Genomic DNA, 25,265 nt, shown 5'->3' on the forward strand with positions numbered 1-25,265 from the left:
TAAAACAAATTAATAAAAAAAAATTCATAAATTTAGGCCAAGATGTATTCTGCTACATGTCTTTGGTTCTTTAAAAAAAAAAAAAAAAGAAATCAACTAATAGGTTTGGTATGGTATATATACTGGAATTTCCACAGGTATAGACTCCATACTTGTAATTGCGGTGATCAGAGACTTATAGGGGTTTATTTACTAAAGCTGGAGAGTCCTAAATCAGACTCCCTTCTGCATAGAAACCATTCAGCTTCCAGGTTTCATTGCCAAAGCTTCATTGAACAAGCTGAGGTTAGAAGCTGATTGGTTTCTATGCAGAAGGGAGTCTGATTTTGGACTCTCCAGCTTTAGTAAATAAACCCCATAGTGACACTGATAATGTGGCGGGCAACCTGGCACTAACAGACACTGGCTGCTAGGGAATGACTGACACGGACATCACTAGGGACACTAATACAGCAATCAGATATAATACTGTACTAATGACACTGGCTGGGAAGGGGTTAACATCAATGGGCATTCAAAGGGTTAACTGTGCGCCTAACAAGTGCAATGTGTGCTGCTTTTACTAACAGATCTGGCTGCTTTATGTTCCTGAACAGCCGGATTGCGGTCTGTGTACAGAGTTCCATGTGTTTGTAAACACAAAATTCTATTCTGTGACTGGCCACAGCCACACAGCCAAAATCATAGGCTGTAACCTGCTAACAGACTTGTGCTATAGCCAATCACAGCACAGATCGGCTGGGAGCATGTAGCGGTGCCTGCCTGTGCCGCGTGCCCACAAGAGGTTAAGAAAACCTGCAAACAACTCAAGAAAATCATCGGCCCTTGACATAAGGACATAAGGGGGGATTAGTTGACTGAACAAGCTGTTATGCTAGCTAAGCCAAGTCCTGGCAGTGGATCTTGCAATGAGAATTTTGGGCTTACAATGTGAGCAGCATTTGAATTCCTAAAAGATGAACATGATAAGCCTGTGTTGCAGGGCTGGAGACCTCATTTATGTTGGGAACAGTTAAGTAACATCTACTCTTGTCCTTCCCCTAGTCTGTGACTGGACAGTGAAAGAAAAAGCAGGATATAGATGAGCTTATCTTTCTGTCACTCTGCTATATCCTCCTATCAGCATGTTCTTTATGTGGTGTATATACCTCTGGCCTGTAGATGTCACTATTTACAGCTGGTGTCTGCATAATGCTTTCTATACTCAGGAAAGTTAGTTCCAAGTCTGGTTTCTGCTAGGATATACTCAGAAGGCTGCATGCTGTTTATTAAAGCTTGAACCTGTTATAAAAAGCACTCTACTCTCCCTTCCAAACTACATGACACAACACCTTGCAGTGCAACACAACTGAATCGTTCCTTCTGCTGTTCCAGTCTTAGCTCTGCTGTACATGGACTGCAAGCGCTTAATTCAGATGATCAATTTCAGGCTGCTTATATTTAAATAAATATATTTAAAGTGATTGTGAAGTCACTTGCATCCTCTCTATATGAAGATATACAGTGCAGTGAGGTTTTTTTTTTAATTATGAAGTTAATTCCTTATTTACAGCATCTCTGTGCGATTATGTGACCACCCTCCTTCCCTGATCTAAGGAGAGCGTGGGAGGGGCTGGGACTTCCCTCTGTCAGACACCGCCCGGCGGGATCTCTAGTGATCCACAGAACGGGATTCCCCAGGATGCAGAGTCTAAGTCCCAGTCTGCCTTTTCACCAGAGCCCCTGATGGTGGGGATGGAGTTGGTGCAAGACTGAAACCAGGTCGTGACCCCTGAGTGCACCCAACTGTGGTAGAGGGGTCCCGCCGAAGGTACGTGCCGGGGGTGAGCCTGATGTGAAGAGGCTGACAAGTCCAGGTCCCGAGCGGGATGGATGAAAGTCAGGAATGACCGTAGTCAGACTAGCCGGGTCAGTAACAGTGGAGGCAGGTAGGTACCAAGCAGTAGACAGAGAGCAGCCGGGTCACGAGCCAAAGTTCAGCAACGGGAGGTCCAATAGTAATGTAGCAACAGGCAGGAGAGTAGTCAGGGACGAGCCGGGGGTCAGAGCAGGAGAAGGTCAACACAAATCAGGACAAGCAGGATTGGCAACAGGAACACACTTCAGAAACAAAGGTACAGGAACTAGACCTTGCGGCAACCTGATCACCGCCTGGCCAGTTTAAAGAGTGTGCTCTGCATCGTCATTGGTGCCAGGCACGCGCCCGCGTGTGCGCATATGCGACCGCAATTGCCGCCGCCAACGCCCAGGTCCTAGTGCCTGCACATTAGTGCGCCTAGGCAATCTGCGCATGCGCAGACCTGTGCACCGCGGCGAGACCCGCAGTCCCTGACACCATCTGCCGCCAGCCAGCAGAGGGAGATCACGTGACCGCACAGCGGTGCTGTGAAATAAGGTATTTACTTTCATAATAAAAAAAAAAAAAAACCTCACATACTGCAATGCAAGTCTTCATACAACAGATAGGATACAAGTAACCAAACTAAGAGACCCTACAGCCACAGCGGAATAGCAGCGGGGAGGGGGGGTCACACTAGAAACTGGCAGGCAGGAAGGGAGGGGGAGAGACTCCGTACACAGCGGGATTACGGAGGCACGTAAACTGACCACGGTATCATGGAATCATGGAACAGCAGCCACGATTACCATGGTCAGTATTCGCAGGGGGACACAGGAACAGGCAGGATCAACCAGGTATTTTAGAACATACAATGGGACGAATGACACTGAAGAAGCACTATGCTGTTTCTTATGCTTTAAAGGAATAGGAGCATTTTTTTTGTAGGGTTACAACCACCTTAATGATGTATTAATGAAAAGAGAGCTGCATTAATCTGTGTCATTTATACGGTATCTGACTGGAGCTCTGCTTTAGTGGATGTATCAACCGAGAAAGACAGTGCAGCATTATAAACAATTTTTGATGCAGTTTGATTGGGGGCCCCTACTGGCCAAGGGAACCAACACTACTTGCCAGCCCTGAGAAGTCATTTTGCACATATGTACATACAGAGCAGAGGACCCTGATGTTACATGTATGAGCAGGATTCCTCCCTCTCTGATCTTATCTGAGTCTGTCTGTCCCTCATCAGGGACTTCCGAGCAGATCCTCCTCCATCGGTATGATCAGATGTCAGGGCCAAAACCTCAGCACAAGACCTTTCATGTCCTCAGGATAATCGTTATGGAAAACGTGTCTTCTGACAAGACAGGACATCAACAAAAGAGGATAATTATTATCTTCACATTCAGAGTGAGACCTGCGGACAGCCAAGTTTCAGTAGCAGAGTGTGACCACTTCTAACCAGACTGTCAGCTCCTCGGGTATAAAGAGACTTTACTGGAAATTATGTATAGTTATGTTAAAAAGTAAGTACACCCCATGGGAATTGTTGGCATTTTCAACATATTTGAACAGGCAAACATTACATCTTGATTTAAATAGTGCCTACTAATAAAAGCAAATACTTAAACAAATGTTGTAAAATTTAAATTACGAAAATGCAGATTTATCATATGGAGAAAGTACACCCTGACATTTACCATCACTTCAAAGCAACAAGTTTAGAACCAAGTGTTCCAAATTGGGTGCCAGTGATTAGAACCTCCTTAACCACCTCCTGCCTTGACTATTATAATAATACAGCGGGTCAGGTGCTCCATTTTCCTGGGTGGACGTCGTATGACGTACTCCTACTTGCACAGCTCGCGGACACCCTATGGTGCGATCAGATTGTTGTACTGGGCCGGGCCGTCTCTTGTACCATGCGATTGCTGTGACCAATTACAGCAATCACATGTCAGTTGTACACAATGGCTTTCATTCATAGCCATTCATTGTGTACTAATGTGATCTCCTTGATTGGTCGAAGTGATTACATGGTACAGGGCCAATCACAGCTATCACAATTGTACACAAACACACATGAATGAATGCCATTCATAAAAATGATTGCTTATACACTGATCATCACTGTAATAACCAATCGTAGTGTAGAAAAGAAATCCTGATCACCTCCCAAAGCAGTAAAGGGTCACTACGGTGAAACTACTGCTCTGGTTACAGTTATGTAAAAAAGTGGTCATTTGGGGGGTATTTGTACTTTACTGGCATTTTATGGCCTCAAGAAATGAGATAGGCCATCAGTACATCAGAACTGATCCATTTTCAAATATATATACCATAGTTCGTGGACTCTAACTTTCCTACAGACTAAATTTACAATGATTTGGGTTATTTTTACCAAAGAAGTGTAGCTGACTAGATTTTAGCCTAAATTTATGAAGAAAGATTATTATAACAGAAACTTAAGAAAAACCTTTTTTTCAAAATTTTAAGTATTTTTTCATTTATATTGCAAAAATTGGGTACAGTGTTGCATGACTGAGTAATTGTCAAAGTGGGGTTTATTTACTAAAGCTGGAGAGTCCAAAATCAGACTCCCTTCTGCATAGAAACCAATCAGCTTCTAACCTCAGCTTGTTCAATGAAGCTTTGGCAATGAAACCTGGAAGCTGATTGGTTTCTATGCAGAAGGGAGTCTGATTTAGGACTCTCCAGCTTTAGTAAATAAACCCCAGTGTGACAGTGCTGAAATCTGAAAATTGGTCGGACAGGAAGGGGGTAAAAGTGTCCGGTATTGAAGTGGTTAAGCTGGCAATACATGTACATCTTTATTTTTCATTCAGACTGCAGGCTGAATCCTTCAGCCAACAGACACTTCCATCCACACTATACAGCACAGATGGGATGAATCTCCTGCTGTATAGTATTTTGACAGCCGGCACCTGCAGCTGTCAGAATACCAGAACAGCAGCTACACCTGCGGCTTCTACTTACAAAAAGTGTGAATCAAGATTTAATGATGCTTTTGAAAGCGTTTTGTTATACTGTTCCTACTTGATAAAAGCAAAAAAAATACCCGCTGATCCTGCCAGAAATCTTGTTAGTGGATAACTTCCCCGGCTTCTATGTCTGTTATTAGTTCCATTATTCCCAGTTTTCTCTGTGAACTACAGAACCAAGCCCCTCTATGTTATAGAGCAGGGGCCTCCAAACGTTCTAAACAAAGGGCAAGTTATCTGTCCTACAGACTTTAGGGGGGCCGAACTGTGAACAGTGGGAGTAAACAATACCCCATCTTTGGTATTAGGGGGAGAAATAATCGGTGTCAGTGGAAATAGTGCCCCATCGTTGGTGTTGGTGTAAGCAATAATGCCTCATTCTATATGTGAAAGTGTTTAACAAAATAAAATAAATTTAAACAACAACTTTTTTTTTTAAAAAATGCTGCATATATAGATGTAATACATTTTTTAATCCATATGATGGCAGTATGCATTTGTTCCATTAAGGACGCCTCGATATGAATTAGATTATACTGTGAGTGTCCTCCCTTTTTGTAAAACATAGTAGAGGCTATTATGCCTAGTAATTGTGGAATATATTCATGTTTTATATAAGTGGTTTTTGTTTTGTGAACCGCTAGTAAGCATATATCGGATGATACTGGCATTATTCCCTCTTCTAATATGGCGGCGAGGATCTCGACGTCAGGGAGAGGAGGGGTATAAATAGTACTTCCTTTCTTGACGGCCATACCCCTTATGATTAAGTCGATGACGAAACGCGTCAAGGGAAGTGACGTCAAGACGCACACAGGAACCGGAAGTTGACCGGCGGCCATTTTGGAGAAGGGAAACGATCGCATTTGGAGTACATGGACGTTTTTCCTGGATGGCTGTGAGGTCTATATATTACAAAAAATGGTTTTTAAAGGCTTTTTGATGTAAGCAGTATAAATAAAGGTCATATTATCATATGATTGGCGGTATCACACTATTATGTCCCTCATATTTTATCTCTGGATGGAGTGAAGCGCCTGGAGTCATTGGGATCATTGAGGTTAAGGAATCCAGGGAGGATTGTGGAGATTACCTATTCCTGGGAAAGCTGTTGGATCAGTATAAGCATATGTTTTTTGGAGTGTTGGTAAGGGTACCCTTACTTTAAGTAGAAGTGCACACTGGTTTGCAACTTTTTGTGGCACGGTTTTTACTTTTGTCACATTTATTCACTGTGAAGTGCGGGGGATGAATTGAATTGATGTTGTATGAAGGATAATGCACTATGTGATATTTTTCTTTTTTTGAGGTATAAAGATCTGGGAAATCGTTGGAAGAATTTTGAACAGTTTTGAATTATTTTTCACTATGATATTTTAGGGTAATTAGAGGTAATAGTTGATGGACTAATTAATGAACTTTATAGTTGTTGTTTAAATTTATTTTATTTTGTTAAACACTTTCACATATAGAATTTGTTACACCTTCAGGGGACGGTGTTGTTTGTGTTGTGGGGTTCTAGTATTATATTTTGGAGGTGGTTTTTGATTGAAAAAAAATAATGCCTCATTGCTGGCGTCAATGGCAGGTATAATGCCTCAAGGGCCGGGCACAAAAGGAAGCAGAGGGCCACATCCGGCCCCTGGGTCGCAGTTTTGAGACCACTGTTATAGACAACAGGAGAGGGGTGCAGTTCTGTGGCCCTGTCTTACTTCTGATGTACTGATGCAGAAAGGTGAGTGTTGTCACCCAAGGACAGGAAATGTGTTACTTTAGTGGTCAGGGGGCGATTTAGTGCACAAGAAACTTTTTGGGGAATATTCACCTATACCCACCCACTAAGAAGCCAACCCTGAAATATAGCAGCACAAAAACAAATCAATCATCGTGAAGTCTCTAGGAGCATCTGAAGGGATATGTAAATGTCTTTTTAGTGCTCCATAGACACTTGGGGAATGTTTGCTGAACATTTGAAATACACTTGTGTGAGAGTGACATCAATTCCTATCAGTGTGAACTCTACAAGTGCCCACTTCTTACATCTCAGAGAACATTGTGTCCCTCGCCACTTCAAGGGGTCTTCCATTAGGAATCCATGAAGTGGAAGGATGGAACATCTGACAGTTTTTGTTATAAGCTGCCTATAGACATTATATGGTGGTCAGACCTGACCAATGACAGATCTCTCCTACATCAGATCTTTTCATAATAATTTATATTTAAATTCAGTCAGGTGTGCAAGTTATGGAGGAGTGCCCTATAAACATCTGAGGCCAACTAATCTGGGGGCAATAATAATTAAATAAAAGGTAGGTAGGTCTCTACTGCCTTGTAGGAGAGATTTCTCATGACACTGAAATGTCCATATTAAAGCTTGACATGCTGTTACAATAAAACCATGCAATAGATTTTTTTTTCATTGTTTTCCGAAGCTGGCGACTTTCAATACTTTTACTGACCATCTCTCACACACCATGAATCAGTATACTTGGATGTCATACCCTTTAAAATAGTTTGCCACTGGTGTGTATAAACAGAACAGTATAAACTTTTATTCCCTTTTAACCCCTTCCCATCCCCCTCCTCTCTTTACTGGCTCCTAATGTCAGGAGATGGGATGAACTTCTTGATCACGTGACCACTGTGATTAGCCGTCACAATGGTCACATGATCAGAAGCACATCCCGCCAGCTCCCAGTTATAAGCAGAGACCAGAGACAGAGTCTGAGGAAGAGGCAAGTCCTCGAAACGCGTCAGCCTACTGGATGTTTACACTCCCTATTGCGGACTGTTACTCAGCGCGGTGTTGACCCAGCTGTTCTTTATGATGTGCCTTGACTATATTGTCGTTTGTGAGTACAACACCTACTTTATTTTTTATTAAACATTTTTTATGGTAATGCATTAGGCCTGTGCGCCCTCTGTTTGTTCTTTCCTCATTCGGTATATTTGGATTCCCCCGGTCTATTGAGGGCAGCAAGGTGTACATGTTCCAGGACATTCTTAATGTGGTTGCAGCCTGCATCGAGTCCATCCCCAGCGCATTTGTGTTTGCTGGTTCTTTATAAGCAGAGACTAGGGAGGTGTGTGAGACAGCTATGTCACTGTGCTGAGAGTGTGATCGGAGCATAGAAACCTGGGCTCCCATATTATTATTATTATACAGGATGTATATGGCGCCAACAGTTTGCTCAGCACTTTACAATATAAAGGGAGACAATGCAGCAACAACACAGTTCAATACAAGAGGGATAGGAGGGCCCTGCTCCTTGGAGCTTGCAATCTAAGTGGAAGGGGCTAGTGGTACAAAAGGTAATAACTGTGGGGGATGGACCGGTAGAAGGAAGAGAAGTTTCCGTTATTAGCTGAAGGCAGGATAGGCTTCCCTGAAGAGAGAGGTTTTCAGAGATCGCCTAAAAGTGGGCAGAGTGGGCGATAGTCTGATAGACTGGTGTAGAGAGTTCCAGAGGATGGGAGAAGCTCTGGAGGAGTCCTGGAGATGAGCATGGGAGGAGGAGACAAGGGAGATAGAGAGCAGGAGGTCGTGCGAGGAGCGGAGAGTACGGTTTGGGTGATATTTGGAGACAAGATTGGTTATGTAATTTGGGGCAGAGTAATATATATACAGCATGTGGGTGTGTTGGCCTACCCTCTCTGTACCCACACATGTGCATTACATGGTCAGCAAGAGGTTAAAAAAATACCAAAATACCTGCAGTCCATGCTGTCAGCTGACTGACAATTTACCACCCAGCTCAGGAGTACAGTGTATATCTCATTAGGAAAATGAACATTTCGAGGTACAAAGTATCAAGGGTTCAATGGAAAAGCACTAATCCACTGGAATACAGTGGCAGGGTTAGTGTACAGGGCATTGATTAGGCGTTGGTTCACACTTACAGGTGCAACCAAGCATATGTGTTCCTATGTATTCCAACGCATGACGCAAATACAAGCAGTACAAATACTTACACACGAGAAACGTGACTATTCAAGAATTACGTGGAACCATGCAGTTTGGTGCATGCGAAAAATGCACATTTGCAGATGTCTGGGGTTGCCATTAAAAATGAACTATACCGCTGCGCATCTGCTAAAGGGCAGTGTGTTTCTGTGCACGTTGGGAAGGGACAACATTTTGAAGGCATTCCCAACACACATATATGTGTACCTAGGCTTAGTTCTTCCAAGGCGTTTTTGAGGCATTTTCGAGGGAAATGGAATTTGACTGCTGAAAATTCTCAGGAAAAGAAAACTTTTGAACTAGGAAAGATAATTCTGTTTGACACAAAAGATAACAGACCGATTGTGGATCTCAGCTTTCTAAATCACCATCAGATAGTTTTATGACCATTCTCACCTCCGAGCCTCCCCCCACCATTCCATAGCTGCCTTCTATTCTCCTTATCTGACATAAAAGTTGTGTACTTCAGACATGAAATATGAACAAAGCATATCCCTCTTTAGTGTGTACTTGTCACAATCCAGAGCAGTAAGTATCCTTTCTGTCTGCTGCCCAGGTTTTCTGCTATCTGCAGGAGTCACTTCTGATAAGTTTTCCTGACACCAAGAGAAAAAAAAATACTGAAGAGAGAGCTCCAGCACGCAGCCTGTAATTAACAGCCTCAGCTCTGTTCCTGAGTGAAGAGGGTGTGTCTCTTCCCTCCAATCAGATTTCAGAGCTCTCCTCACTGAGCTCTGCAGTGTGTAATTTCAGCACCCTGCCCCATTTTCTGACAGCTCAGACAAGCTATATAAACTCTGGACTTTGAACAGGTGTAGAGAAGAGATGAATGCTGATAAACAGGTACAGCTTATGTAGGAGGATTTGTTTAATCTCTGTGTATCACCTGGGGCCAGTCACTTCACTGGGTATATTTAAGGATTTCCAACCACTTTAAAGCTGCAGTCCAGTGTCAGGTGTGAAATACACACATCAATGCACCATTGTATTCATGAACCCTGTTGCTGCCAGAGCCGTTTTCGCAATTTTTTGCTCACATATTAAAAAAATTAGGCCTGAACATTACTTAAAACCTCCAAAAACTATATACACTGCTCAAAAAAATTAAAGGAAAACATTATAATCAGAGTGTAGCATCAAGTCAATTAAACACTTACCCTCCAGAGCAGGAGCGGACTGACAACTCACGGGCAATAGGGAATCATGGGGCCCCTGTGCCCTCACCCACACTCAAAAAAGACTATGAAAGGTACCAGGGGAATCTCAAGGGGCCCCCTACTGACCCCAGGCCCTCGGGCAGTGCCCAAATGGTCAGTCCACCCCTGCTCCAGAGATTTTACCCCCCTTCCTGACCAGGCCATTTTTTGTGATACAGCGCTGTGTTACTTTAAATTACAATTGCGCGGTCATGCAATGCTGCGCCCAAATGAAATGTCCTTTTTTTCCCTCCACAAATGGAGCTTTCTTTTGTTGGTATTTGATCACCTGTGCTTTTTTAATTTTTTGCGCTATCAACAAAAAAAGACCCACAATTGAGAAAAAAAAATATATATATTTTTTACTTTTTGCTATAAAACATATATAGAAAAAAAAACCTAATTTCTATATAAATTTAGGCCAAAATGTATTCTGCTCCATGTCTTTGCTAAAAAAAAATCCCAATATGTGTAAATTAATTGGTTTACGTGAAATATATAGCGTCTACAAATGGCGGTGTATTTACTGGAATATTTTTTTTTTTTTTTTTAATACTAATAATGGCGGCAATCAGCGACTTATAGCGGGACTGCGGTGAGCATTCTGACACTGGGGGGAGGGGAGGGGGAACTGTCACCTACATCCCCAGTGTCACCAATACAGTGATCAGTGCTACTAAAAGCACTGACACTGTTCTAATTACACTGGGCAGGAAGATGTTAACATCTGGAGTGATCAAAGGATTAACTGTGTGCTGTGTGCGTTTTGCTAGGAAGGCATGCTATTTTGTATTGCTCTACTATGAAGAGCAATACAAGGCAGCATGCTGGAGCTGACAGGGGAGAGATCTGAATTGTTTACATACAGACCTCTCCACTGTCAGTGATACTCGGCGATCACCAGGTGCCAGCAGGGAATCTCTGGCCGGGACCCTGTGATTGACAGCTGTAGCAGCCAACGGCGGCGCAGGGAGGGCACGCGGCCTCTGCCTGGTAATACAAAATCACGTATTTATACGTGATTTTCTGCAGCCCTGCCACCCTGTAGCAGTAGTTCTGCTATAAGGGCAGTCAGGAAGCGGTTAAACTCCTGGGATATTGATCTGGTTAGTTAAGTAGTAGAGGGGGTTGTTAACCAGTTTCAGCTGCTTTGGTGTTAATTTATTTATTATTTATTTATTTATGTTATTTGTGTTAATGAAAATAACAGATGCCCTAGATAGGCAACAATGAGATGACCCCCAAAACAGAAATGGTTTTACAGGTGGAGGCCATACCTGCACCCTACATAGGTTGCACAGGCAGTCCAACTCCTCCAAGATGGCACATCAATACGTGCCATTGCCAAACGGTTTGCTGTGTCTCCCAGCACAGTCTCAAGAGCATGGAGGAGATTCCAGGAGACAGGCAGTTATTATAGGAGAGCTGGGCAGGGCCATAGAAGGTTCTTAACCCATCAGCAGGACCGGTATCTGCTCCTTTGTGCAAGGAGGAAAAGGATGAGCACTACCGGAGCCCTACAGGTTATCAGTTTGGCATGAACCATAAATAATGGGTCTAGAGTGATTGCTCTCAGTCCAACGTGTGCAGTGATATGTAATATTATTACTATTATTATTATTATTACTACGAGTTTATATAGCGCCAAAGGGTTTGCTCAGCGCTGTACAATAGGGGGGACAATACATGGCACAGTACAACAACAACAAACAACGTACGAGGGGTAAGAGGGCCCTACTCTTACGAGCTTACAATCTAGGAGGGAGGGGGTAAAGGTACAGTAGGAAGTGGCTGAGGGGGATGAAGTGGTGGGAGGAATGAGGGAGGATGGCCGTTAGGTGAGGGTGGGGTAGGCTTCCCTGAAGAGATGGGTTTTGAGGGAGCGCCTGAATGTGAATAGGGAAGGCGACAGTCTGATGGATTGGGGCAGCGAGTTCCAGAGGATGGGGGAGGACCTGGAGAAGTCCTGCAGTCGTGCATGGGAGGAGGAGACCAGGGAGCAGGATAGAAGGAGGTCCTGTGAGGAGCGAAGGGTATGGGTAGGGTGGTACTTGGTGATCAGGTTGGTGAGGTAGTCAGGGGCAGTGTTGTGAACGGCTTTGTAGGTCAGGGTTAGGAGTTTAAATTTGATGCGTTGGGCAATCGGGAGCCAGTGGAGGGAGAGGCAGAGGGGGGTGGCAGAGGTGGAGCGGGTGGTGAGGTGGATGAGTCTGGCAGCTGAGTTCAGGATGGTCTGGAGCGAAGAGAGCCTGCACTTGGGTAGGCCAGTGAGGAGGGAGTTGCAGTAGTCAAGGCGTGAGATGATGAGGGAGTGTACTAGAAGTTTGGTGGGGTCTGGGGTGAGGAAGGAGCGTATCTTGGCAATGTTGCGAAGATGGAGCCTGCATGTGTTTGTGAGTGATTTGACATGCGGTTGGAGGGAGAGGTTTGCGTCAAGAATAACGCCAAGGACTTTGGCTTGCGGGGCGGGAGTGATAGTGGTGTTGTTGGCGATGATGGATAGGATGGGGGGGGGGGTGTTGGCAGGGGGAAAGATGAGGAGCTCGGTTTTGGAGAGGTTGAGCTTGAGGAAATGTAGCGACATCCAGTCTGAGATGTCATTTAGGAGGTGAGTGATGCGGGCGGAGATAGTGGGGGTGAGGTGAGGGGTGGAGAGGTAGATTTGGGTGTCGTCAGCATAGAGGTGATAGTTGAAGCCGTGAGATTGTATGAGTTTGCCCAGGGAGGAGGTGTAGATGGAGAAGAGAAGGGGTCCGAGGACAGAGCCTTGGGGGACCCCAACAGAGAGGGGGAGGGAGGGGGAGGTGGCACCATTGTAGGTGACACTGAAGGAGCGTCGGGATAGGTAGGATGAGAACCAGGAGAGAGCAGTATCTCCGATGCCAAGGGAGAGTAGTTTATTAAGGAGGAGGGGGTGGTCAACTGTGTCGAAGGCCGCAGAGAGGTCCAGGAGAAGGAGGACAGAGTAGTCGCCCTTGGCTTTGGCGTTGAGTAGGTCGTTAGTGATTTTGAGGAGGGCAGTTTCAGTGGAGTGTAGGGGACGGAAGCCGGACTGTAGAGGGTCAAGGAGGTTATTGTCTGTAAGGTGGGCGCTTAGGCGATTGTAGACTATGCGTTCAAGGAGCTTGGAGGTGAGTGGCAGCAGGGAGATGGGTCTGAGGTTGTTGGGGTCCGCGGGATCCAGGGAGGGCTTTTTGAGGATGGGGGTGATATGCGCGTGCTTTAGGGGGGAGGGGAATACGCCAGTAGAGAGGGAGAGATTGAAGATGTGGGTGAGGGAGCGGATGAGGGAAGAGGGGGGTGACCGGAGGAGTTGCGAGGGGATAGGGTCCAGGGGGCAGGTAGTGAGGCGGGCTTTTGAGAGAACTTTGGCGACTTCCTCATAGTGACAGGGCTGAGGGAGTGCAGTGCGGGGGGGGGTTATGGTGGGCGGGGCATTGGGAGAGGAGGGGGGCAGTGCGGTTGTGAGGGCAGAGGAGGGGGGAGATGAAGGGGTGACGGGGGCGAGGAGGCTAGGTGGGGAGGTAGATTGCAAGTTGACGATGTCCTTACGGATAGCGTCAATCTTGTTGTGGAAATGGGTGGCAATCTCGTGGGCGGTGAGAGAGGTACTGAGTGGAGGAGGGGGGGGGGGAGAGCAGGGAGTTGAAGGTGGAGAAGAGTCGGCGGGGGCAGGAGGAGAGGGTGTTTATTAGGTTAACAAAGTAGGCCTGCTTGGCGGCGTGGAGGGAGGAGGTGTAGATAAGAAATGCAGATTTGTAGAGGGAGAAAGTATGAGGGGACCTGGTTTTGCGCCACAGTCTCTCCAGTGCGCGACTGCGACGTTTGAGGCGTTTAGTGCTGTCGGTCTGCCAGGGTTGAAGCGGTCTGGGTTTGATGATGCGTGTGGTTAGGGGTGCCAGAGAGTCTAGGGCAGCTGACAGTGAGTCATTGTACAAGGTGGTGGCTATGTCAGGACATGACAGTGGGAGGATGCTGTCGTGTAGGCAGTCGGCGGCAGAGTGGAGGGGGGCCGGGTTCAGGTTGCGGAGGTTGCGGCTGGTGATGGTTTGGCGTTTTTGAGGGGGGGAGTTGGGGGAAGGGGAGATGGAGAAGGTGAGGAGGTGGTGGTCGGAGAGAGGGAAGGGGGTGTTCGAGAACTGGTTGAGGGTACAGAGGTGGGAGAAGACAAGGTCCAGGGTGTTCCCTCCGAAGTGGGTGGAGGATTGAGTGTGCTGTGTGAGCGCGAAGGAGGAGGTTAGGTGGAGGAATTGGGAAGTAGCCGGGGTGTTGTCGTTGATGAAGATGTTGAAGTCCCCGAGGATGATGGTCGGTAGCTCAGAGGAGAGGAAGAAGGGGAGCCAGGCGGCGAAGTCATCCAGGAAGCAGGCTATGGATCCGGGAGGCCTGTAGATCACTGCGATCCTTAGGGGGGTGGGTGAGAAGAGTCGGATGCAGTGCGCCTCAAAGGAGGGGAAGGAAAGAGAGGGTGGGTTAGGGAGGACCTGGAAGGTGCTAAGCGGTGATAGGAGCAAGCCGACACCACCACCTCTGCGATCGCTCAGTCTTGGTGAATGGGTCCAGATGAGACCTCCATGGGTGAGTGCCGCAGGGTAGCGCAATTAACGTTTTAATGAGTGGCGCCCCTGAAGCGCACATTTACGCATGTGGGGTGAAAATAAAGAATATCTGATGAAAAAAGCTGGTAAGCTGCTCTGTACTGCATTACTGTTTGTGGGTTGATACATTTTAAAGAAAGAAAAACATCATTGCATTCCTAACACATAAAAAAAGGTTGAAGCTATACAACAGATATTGGGGAATGGTATTGGACTGGAATGGCTTACTCTGATTTCACTGCACACTGTGAGCTTCTCATTATTATTATACAGTATTTATAAAGCACCAAGTTTGCTCAGCGCTGTACATTACAAAGGGGGACAGAACATGTGACAGAACAATACCAATACAATGCAAAACATGAGGGGATCGAGGGCCCTGCTCTTTCGAGCTTACAATCTAGGAGGGAGGGGGTGGTGGTACAGGAGGAGATAGCTGTGGGGGATGGAGTGGTAGGAAGAGTGGAGGAGGTCGGCAAGTTAGCAGGGGGTAGGGCTTCCCTGAAGAGATGGGTTTTCAGGGTGCGCCTAAAGGAGAGGAGAGTAGGTGATAATCTGATGGGTTGGGGCAGGGAGTTCCAGAGGATGGGTGACACCCTGGAGAAGTCCTGGAGGTGGGCATGGGAGGAGGAGACCAGGGAACTAGAGAGAAGGAGGTCTTGTGAGGAGCGGAGTGTGCGTGCTGGGTGGTATTTGGATATTAGGTCAGTGATGTAGTTCGGGGCAGTATGGTGGACAGCTTTGTACGTCAGTGTTAGGATTTTAAATTTGATCCGTTGTGCAATCGGAAGCCAGTGGAGGGATTGGCAGAGGGGGGTGGCGGAGAGGGAGCGGTTGGAAAGGTGAATGATTATTCTCATATTGTACATTAGAAGCTGCAGGATGTTAGATAAGAGCCCAGCTCATTTCCTAGGTGGAGGACATCCAGCATCATCTAACTCTGTCATCCCAGTGCCTGGCCTACCCCCTTCATTTATTGGATTTCAGTTCTTTCAATGACAGAGACTCGGTACCACAGATGGTTGTTACCTAGGGTGGTCTGTACACAACTGCAGTCTGCCTAGGAACATGCACTCCTCCTGACCGATAGACACCCATCTAGGCATTCTGATATTTTCATAACTCCTCCTAAAAGCCACCCCCTTTGTTTGAATTACAGAGGACTCTTGAGAGGAGTACTGAGGCAGGGTGGGAGATGTGACATTTTCAGGAAGCTAAGGACAGCCCCCTGCCGGCCAATCCCACCAGCCATGATCTGCCTGCATTGCATCGAGAAGAACAGAGACCCAGTGATGACACCTAAGTGTCTAAAATAAGGCATGTACTAAAAATAGAAAGAACATTTTCAGTAGTATGTTGATGAGGAACATGGGGGAACCAGAGAAGGCAAAATATAAACAGAATGAGCTTCAGCTTTAAGAGATCTGACTGCATCAGGACATGGTGGCACAGCCTCTAATTACTCAGGCGATTATCTGTTTCCCATATCCAGCATGTCCTCCAGATTACAAGAACAGAATATAAGACGTCTGATATATACGTACATGTCCCTGGAAATTATTTTGTTCTATGATGCCGTGCCATGAATGGGACATTGCTAACAATACACAGGATTGCCTGCCCAGGTGTTTCCAGTCTGCTGCACAGGTGAAATGAGCTGTGACCGGGGTCTTTGAATGTGACAGTTCCCAGAACACACTCTCCTCTCTGGTACACAAGGGTGGGATAATTCTGGTACAGAAAACCATTTAGACTTTCTGTTGCATGATACACGGCTCTATACCAACCCAGACTAAGGGGGTTCTTTATAAGGCTTCGTTCACATGGGCGTATTTAAAGTAGAACTATAGGCAAAACATTTTTTTTTTCATTATGAATAGATTAAGGGAGGGTTATGTAACCCCTGTCGGATATTTGTTTTGACATCGGTCTCATTACGTTGATTTCCCTTAACTACCTTTCCCATAGCTGAACAGGAAGTGAGAAGAAATCCCTGCAAAAAAAAGGGAATCCCGTGGAGTCCCCCAAGTCACCAGAACTAGTGTTCCCATTGGAAGATATCCCCTCTATTACTTTTCTGGGGACAACCCAGAATTCAGGATTTCCTTTTACTTTCAATAACAACAGTAAACAGGACAAATAGAGAAGGTGAATCTCAGGGGGAACAGACAGCAAAAAAAAGAAAAAAAAATAACCTGACAAGGGTTCTAATCCCTTTCCACTCTATCCAAAACTACAAAAAAAAATTTTTTTTTTAGTTATACTTTAACCACTTGCCCTCCTGAGGATTTACCCCCCTTAATGACCAGGCCTCTTTTTGCTACTCGGCGCTGCACTAATTCAACTGATAATTGCGCGGTCATGCAATGCTGCACCCAAACAAAATTTACGTCCTTTTTTTCACACAAATAGAGCTTTTTTTCGGTGGTATTTTATCACCTGTGCGCTTTTTATTTTTCACGCTATAAACAAAAAAAGGCCAAAAATATTGAAGAAAAACAATATTTTTTACTTTCAGCTATAAAAAATATATCGTAAACTCAAAGTTGGTTATAAATTTAGGCCAAAATGTATTCTGCTACATGTTTTTGGTAAAAAAAATCCCAATAAGTGTATATTGATTGCTTTGTGTGACAGTTATAGCATCTACAAACTATGGTATAGATATTGCAATTTACGCCATTTTTTTGCTATACAGCGCTGCGCTAGTTTAACGGAAAATTGCGCGGTCATGCAATACAGTACATAAATCAAATTTACATCCTTTTTTTTCCCACAAATTGAGCTTTCTTTTGGTGGTATTTGATCGCCTGTGCGGCTTTTATTTTTTGTGCTATAAAAAAAAAGGCTAACAATTTTGAGGAAAAAAAAAACAATATTTTTGACTTTTTGCTATAAAACATGTCCAGTAAAAAAAAAAAAATGTAAAAATTAAATTTAGTCATAAATTTCTGCCAAAATGTATTCTGCGACATGTCTTTGCTAAAAAAAAAAAACCAATACGTGTAAATTAATTGGTTTACGTGAACGTTATAGCGTTTACAAATGGCGAGAAAGATACTGGGATTTTTAGGTTTTTTTTATACTAATAATGGCGGCGATCAGCGACTTATGGCAGCGATCAGGGACTTATGGCGGCGATCAGCGACTTACGGCGGGACTGCGGCGGACATACTGACACTGGAGGGTACTGATTTGGGGTCACTGACATCCCCAGTGACACCAATACAGTGATCAGTACAAAAAAAAAAAAAAAAACACTGACACTGTACTAATGGCAATGGGGAGGAAGGGGTTAAGTTTATTTTGCAGGGAAGGGTTATCTGTGTGAGGGGGAGTGTTTTACTAGGGGGCGGGGGTGTGTGCTGGATGGGGACAGGCTGATCGAGAGAGAGAGAAACTCTTCTGTCCCGATCAGCTTGTTCTCAAGCTGTCAGGGAAGTGACAGAAAGCACAGCTACTGCAGCTGTGCTATCTGTCACTGATTGCGTCCGATCGCCGGGAGATAGCCGGTAAGGGCCGGCTGTGACCCGGCGACTGACACCCGCAGCTGTGATCGGCGGACAGGTAGGGCGGCAGCGCGCCTCACACGCGCCCCCTACCTGTTTACAAAACACACGTTTCAAAAACGTGGTTTTGCCTGCCCGTGCCGCCCTGCCTCCGTATTTCTACAGTGGCAGGGCGGCAAGTGGTTAAGCGTGTACACCAATATGAGGGCCATTCTTGCCTGCAAAGGATGCACAGGCGTTCCATGCATCCATGTGCAGGCAGGCCATTCATGTGAACTGGGACACAAAAGCTACAAAGACACTGGTCCCGATTTGACATCTGCCTGCATTCGGGACCTGCATCCACATGGATGTCAAATTAGGAGCAGTGGCTGTGTCCATGCAACTGCTGAATCCCAGTTCACATCAATGGGACTGCCTGCACACAGATGCATGGGAAATCTGTGCATCCTGTGCAGGCAAGAATGGTCCTCACATTTATTTATTTATTTCAGGTACTTATATAGTGCCGTCAATTTACGCAGAGCTTAACACATATATATTATACATTCACATCAGTCCTTAACCCTCAAGGGGTGTACAATCTAAGGTCCCTAACTCACATTCATACATACACATACTAGGGACAATTTAGACAGGAGCCAATTCACCTACCAGCATGTCTTTGGAGTGTGAGAGGAAACCGGAGTACCCAGAGGAAACCCATGCAGGCACAGGGAGAACATGCAAACTCCAGGCAGGAGGTGCCGTGGCTGGGATTCGAACCAACGACCCTAGTACTGCCAGGCGGAAGTGCTAACCATTTAGCCACTGTGCTGGGTGTACACACATAAATACACCTTTTTAAGGCCTCGTTCACACAGAACACCAAGTCTGGTTTGGTTTAGAGCTGCATATAGTGCACAGAATGCCTAAATAGTTTTCTGTAATAGATTCATCCCACCATTGTGTACCAGAGCAGAAGGTACAGCAACAAGTGCGCATCCTGTGCAGGCAAAACACGACCTTCACATAGGTGCATGCTTATTTATTACAGGTACTTATATAGCGCCATCAATTTACGCAGCGCTTTACACACATATATATATATACTGTGCTCAACATAAATGAGTACATCCCAAAAGATTTGTTGGAAAACCTTTCAGAATCAAAACTTCCTCTGGGACACTATACTACAAAATACTCCCATAAATGTGGGCCATTAATTGCAAACAAGATTTGTTAATTTACATACACACAAAAAATAAATATATTAAAGATTGAGTTGCAAAAATTAATACACCCCACTGAAAATCTTAGTAGCAAAGCTAAATTTTAGACAACAAAATCCTAACAAGAATTCAACTACAGGTGAGTCTAATTATTCATTAAACAGGTGTCCAGCAGACAGTTGATTATAAAAGGGGGTTACTTAAAGAAAACCCCTTCCCATTTCATGCTGTCAGCAATGGCACCACATGGAAGAGAAATGTTACAAGGCCTGAGAAAGAAAATAATTTCTTTATACAAGAAAGGTGAACGCTACAAGAAGATCAGCAAAGCTTTACTTATCAGTCAGAATACTGTAGCAAAAGTGATACAAAAATTTAACAAAGATGGAATTGCAACCATCTCACAGAGACGTCCAGGCCATCCACGGAAGTTAACACCTCAACAGAAGAGTCTTCTGATGAGAAGGGTTGAAGAAAATCGCCATGCAAGTTCACTGCAGTTAGCTAAAGAAGCAGAAGGCCAAACTGGTGTGATTGTTTAACATGACACAATATGGGGTGCACTACAGATATATTTAATTTTGAATTTATGGTGTATGTTATCACAGATGGAATCATATATTTATTTACTATTGTGGTTTTAGGGAGCGCTACATTTATAGGTATACAATTAGTTTGCACAGTTTGAGTTATGTGTTAAATGTTGGCGATCCATTGAAGCACATTATAAAAATTTTTTGGCTCGCAAGTTATACATATAAAGATACCCATAGACTGGCACTCGGGGAGAAGATGCCAGCATCAGCAAGTTCCAGCTACCAGCTCAGGGGCAAAGCTGTTGAGACAACTTGTGGTCCACACCAACAATCAGTAGCCGGAGTAACTGGCTCCCAATCATGTGACCACTTTGACAGCCAATGACAGCAGTCACATGGACGTCAATCCTTCCAACATATCCCACCCCACCCTAGGCATACAGACCCTATTATAGGGACCCATGCTGCATCTGTTCCTCGTTGACTTGAAGATTAAGAACTGAGTGAGCAAAGACCGCTGATTGCTCAGTTCTCAGTGCTCTGTGAGCACAGAGCTGGTGGTTCAGGGATCTGGGTGGATCCCGACTTTAAAGTTGGGATCTTTCCCCAGCCTGGACTGGCTGAGTGACATCTCTTTGGCCCACTGTCGGCTGAAAACGGGTCACAGGAGTGCAGTTTGTTCTGCCCTCCTGTGCGGCCCAAACAGGCTTTGTCTGTACTTCTCCTTTAACTGACTCTAAAGTTAAAATTGCTAAAAAGCTGTAAATTGACAACTACATATGTCAGCCTCTTGTACGGCTGTTCAAGTGGACAATAGCTGTGCTGACCTTGCTGGACTTACGCTCAGCAACAGTAAACTAGAGAGGAGTTAGCAGATGTGACTCGGGTACACAAAGGTCTGCAGAGATCCAGAAATGGTTTGGGGGAAGGTGAAAAGTTGTATGTATCCTGAACTTTGCTGCCTTAGGGTGTTCAGAAAGGTAAAGGGAGGAAAGCAATACAAACACCACCAGGGCATAAGGAATTGAGACAAGGTTTAATCTTCATCATTACTATTCCATTCATGGAGTGTTTTCACTACATGAACAACTCTGACTGCATTACAACTAAGGTGACTATGTTCCCTAGGAACTGGTTTCAGGCACTTTAGCAACTGGAATAGGTAATGAAAGAAGGCTGTGGGTGTCAGTGACAATCACGGATTCCTGACATCCGACCCACAATGCCAAAGTTCATAATAAAGTATTACTTAAGGTATTTTAATTACTGGTCTTTGGCCATTGTTGGGGATTCCCTCACTTCTTGTCAAAGTGACATGCAATTAAATAACTGGACAGAAGAGCAGAGCTAAGTTAGGGGCATGCTTTCTCTGCTGGCCCTGTGAGATTGTGTGTAAAATGAGTCCTCCTGGGATTGCCTGATGAAGTCACGTGATGTGACGTAACGCGTAGGGTACGCAGATGACATCAAGCCGTAAACTGGAAGTCCACATGTCGCCATTTTTAAAGAGGGATTACAGCATACACTTTGCTGAGAGCACTGTATAGCGAGTTTTTAATCCTGTGGTGTCCCAGGAGGACACATTTTAATGTGAGTTGATATATATCTTTTTAATAAAAGCTGATTTTAGCATACATACTACACTATATTGAGCATTGTTTTACATGGATACAGAGCGACCTTGATCTGCTTAAAAGTGCTGGCAAAGAGTGGGAAGATCTGTGTACCATTATAACCTCCCGGGTTAAAAAGGGAAAAGTCCAGTGTGACTTGTCATTATGGGTCAAACTTGGAGGTGAGCGCAAAAGTGTGTTGGAGGTGGAAGAGCACCAAAGGGCGACACAGGAGCATCGTACACTTTCATACAGTAGTGTGACAACACTGGTCCACATGAAGTACTGTAGATTTAAAGGGACAGTTCCCTATTATTGAGATTGTATTAAGTTGGCACTTTTGTTGGTGTATTTGTATCAGGATACACAGGAAGTGTGACTACAATGGACCACGTGATGTGATTATGGATTTAAAGGGACAGTTCACTACAAATTACTATTTATGTTGTATTCATAGTACTGTTTATGTGCAGAATTTATGGGAGTTTATATGTACTTATTGGAAGAGATGAGTAGCATATATTTATTCTCATAAGCACAGCAGATTTATTGTCACCATTTATATACACACGTATAAGGTTGCAAGCACCATTTTATTTATTTCATTGTTGTGCTGCATTTCTTCACTTATTTTACCAACACTAACCATCAACGTATGGGAGGCATAGACACTGAACAGCAATGTAAAATGGATGGACATCAACCACCGATCATGGATAATAAACCTTGGGGGATGGGACACTAGATGATCTTGTGCCAGCACTGTACAATAGGCCAGTTTCTTATATTTAGTCTTTTTACTACCAGAACCATTGCTGCATTTTTTGCACACGCTTAAAAAATTATTTTAGTCCTTAAGACTAGTTAAAACCCAGAAGACATGATACATATTCTGAAAGCAGAGACCCTGGAAAATAAATTATTGGTAGTTCCATTCTTTTATGTCACACAATATTAGCACAACGGTTTATCAAGTGCAAAATACCAATTAAATACCAATTAAAATACCAATTAAAAAAAGTTAACATACACAAATGCAATACATTATCCAATTATGTTGATAAAATATAAAAGATGACATTGGGTTTAAATTAGATAACCAACATGCCAAACCTTAAAATCGCATGTGCCTGTGAATGGCAGCAAGTTTCCTAAATTGTCCATAGGTGACACTTTGAAAGCCCCAGAGGTCATCGGTTTAGTGATAATAAAAAATAATGGGCCAAGGATGATTGCTCTTACCTGCATACCAATACGTAGCATGAGTAAAGAAATGAATAGCTCCCACTGCCCCAGCAAAGCTTGTAAGGCTCAGAAGTCAGGGGAGAAGGAGCTGCAGACGTGCATAGCGCTGGATCGACTGAAGGTTCAGGTAAGTAAAAGGGGGGGGGGGGGTGAGAAGGGGGAATGTATTAAGATAAAAAAAATGCTTTATAAACACATTAAATAGGGAAAAGCCAACCCTCTACTTTAAGGCTCTATGCACACTAGCGGTTTTTTAAGCTCCAAGAAGCTCTTATTAGCATTTTTGTTTCTGCTCCATGCACACTACTTTTGGCTATTAGCATTTTTTGAGCTTCAGTGTCTAGGAGCAAAAAAAAAAAAAAATTGATTTTGTAGAGTTTTTTTTGGAGTGTTTTTCCAGTAGAAAAAAAATGCTAAACACTCCTAAATGCTATTAAAACGCTCCTAACAGCTTTTTCTAGCTTTTTTTCCTCTACATGTACTGTTAAAATGCTAATGCACCTAAACGCTACTAAAATCGCTATTACCAGCATTTTTTTAACTTAAAAAAAAATGCTAGTGTGCATAGAGCCCAAATGTATCTAGAATCACATCTTTTTTTTTTTTTTTAATGTGGATAAAGCAGGGAATGGCCATCTGTGTCCTACTGGGGAGATATTCCAGAGGTACAACCAAAAGTGAGAGGAAATCTCTCCAAACCATGGGAAATCTCCTAGACAGCTGTCCCCATTGGAAGGTTTTCACTCTTCTTCTGTTTTGGGGACAACAATTTTTGATTTTTCCTCATCTTAAGTCTGGGAAACCACATTCAATAGGAGAAATTGAGTAAATCTACCTAGTAGAGACATATACATCAGTTAAAAACTGATCCAAACTAGAAACAAAATGCAAGGGTGTAAATAAGGTTCAGGAGGCCAGTTTTTTTTTTTTATATGAAGCGAAGATCAAGAACACAGGGATATGGCCTCAAGCTAGCACAAGGAAAAGTTAAAAATTAACCATAGAAAGTATTATTTTACCAAAAGAGTAGTCGAAGCCTGAAAAAGAATTCCAGCACAAGTAGTTCATTCAGCAGTAAGTGAACGTAGACATGATTAGGGCATATACAGACCTATACTCAGACCAAAAAGGTTTAAAAAATAAGGGCAGACTCGATGGTCCGCTTGGGACTTTTTCTGCCATCAACGTTTCTATTTTTTCAAGAGGGACACTGAACCGACTTTGATGCAGGTGCATTTTGCTTGCTTCTAACTCACACCCATCTACACACAAGCCCATAGGGATCGGAATTCTAAGAACTGGCTACATACAAGTCCTAGAATCCCATACAGGAGCTTGTGGCTTGCTTGCTCCCAAATGCTAATATGTTTATTAGGAAGAGATTAGATGCACCCACATTGTGGCACTCACCGGGTACACGGTTCCTCAGGTCTCAGAAGGTGTTTGGTGTGCTCCAGGCTGAGGACAAGGCGGACGGAGAGCAGCACCTGGAGGACTGTCTGTAGTCACTGCTGCAGCAAGCTTCTGTGAGTGAGGACACAGGCGGGGAGGGTGGGGAGGGCTGGGAGGCGCTGGCTGCACAGATCAGTTTACACTTGTCAGGTATCTGCCGTACACACAGCTGGGAAGAAAAGAATTTTAAAACTTATTGTCATCGTCCAGACGCAGCTAGCTCATTAAACATTACAAGCCGAGACCAAAAAAATTCGAAAATCGGTTTACATTTTTCTTTACTCGGGTACACGTGATCAGTGCCAAATCATCTCATCAATATTTGGTAAAGCTGATTTAAACTAACAGCATGTTGATTGCTGTGTACTGCGTATTATAAATAATTGCTTTAAAAAAAAAAAAAAAAAAAAAAAAAAAATTACCCAAATCCAAAGCACAGCTCCAAATGTCCACCAACTAATGTTGAGAGACCATAATGTGTCGGCTTCTATAGCTGATCTCTGCTCCAAAATGAGAATGTTAAAAGATGAGGGTTGTAGTCCATCATAAACTCATCTTAAGGCAGGGCTTGACAAATCGGCTTTGAATCTAGAAAAAAAAAGTAGGGAGCCAGTTTTTTTTGACTGGCAAGGCTTTGTTTTCGGCAACAGCGATGACCGATGAAGGGGGTCGCTGATAATAAGGTACTCTGCTATAATGGGGGGGTCCCTAAGGGGGGTGCTAATATGAGGGGACTCTAAACTAATGGGGGGGGGGGTTAGTCTGTAAGGGGGGTGCTAATATAAAAAGATTGTAAGCTCCACGAGCCGGGCCCTCCTATTCCTTCTGTACTGAAATGTATTGTAATTGTACTGTCTCCCTTATATTGTAAAGTGCTGAGCAAACTGTTGGCGCTATATAAATCCTGTATAATAATATTCTCTGATCTAATGGGGGAGGGGGGACTTTAAAGGAGGTGCTAATATAAAGGGACGCTAATCTAATGTGAGGTCTCTAAGGTGGTGATGCTGATATGAGGGGACTCGGATCTAAAAGGGGGGGGGGGACCTGACTTCCGATCAGCAGCACTCAGTACCCCCCCAAGAGACCCCCATTA

The 25,265-nt window shown here is 44.2% G+C and overlaps 1 protein-coding gene across 1 annotated transcript in view; it reads right to left on the bottom strand.

The window, feature by feature from the left end:
- The window catches only part of VWA2 (von Willebrand factor A domain containing 2), a 92,527-nt gene extending 68,312 nt beyond the window's left edge, over positions 1-24,215 (bottom strand). Inside the window, exon 1 of the mRNA XM_089653052.1 lies at positions 24,128-24,215. The gene's annotated coding sequence lies outside the window, so the exon portion shown is untranslated. The remainder of the gene's footprint in view (positions 1-24,127) is intronic.
- Positions 24,216-25,265: the final 1,050 nt, after the last annotated feature.

This window comes from Staurois parvus, unplaced genomic scaffold (assembly GCF_062004578.1).
Source record: "Staurois parvus isolate SC_StPar_1 unplaced genomic scaffold, SC_StPar_1.0 ptg000697l, whole genome shotgun sequence".
NCBI lineage: Eukaryota > Metazoa > Chordata > Amphibia > Anura > Ranidae > Staurois > Staurois parvus.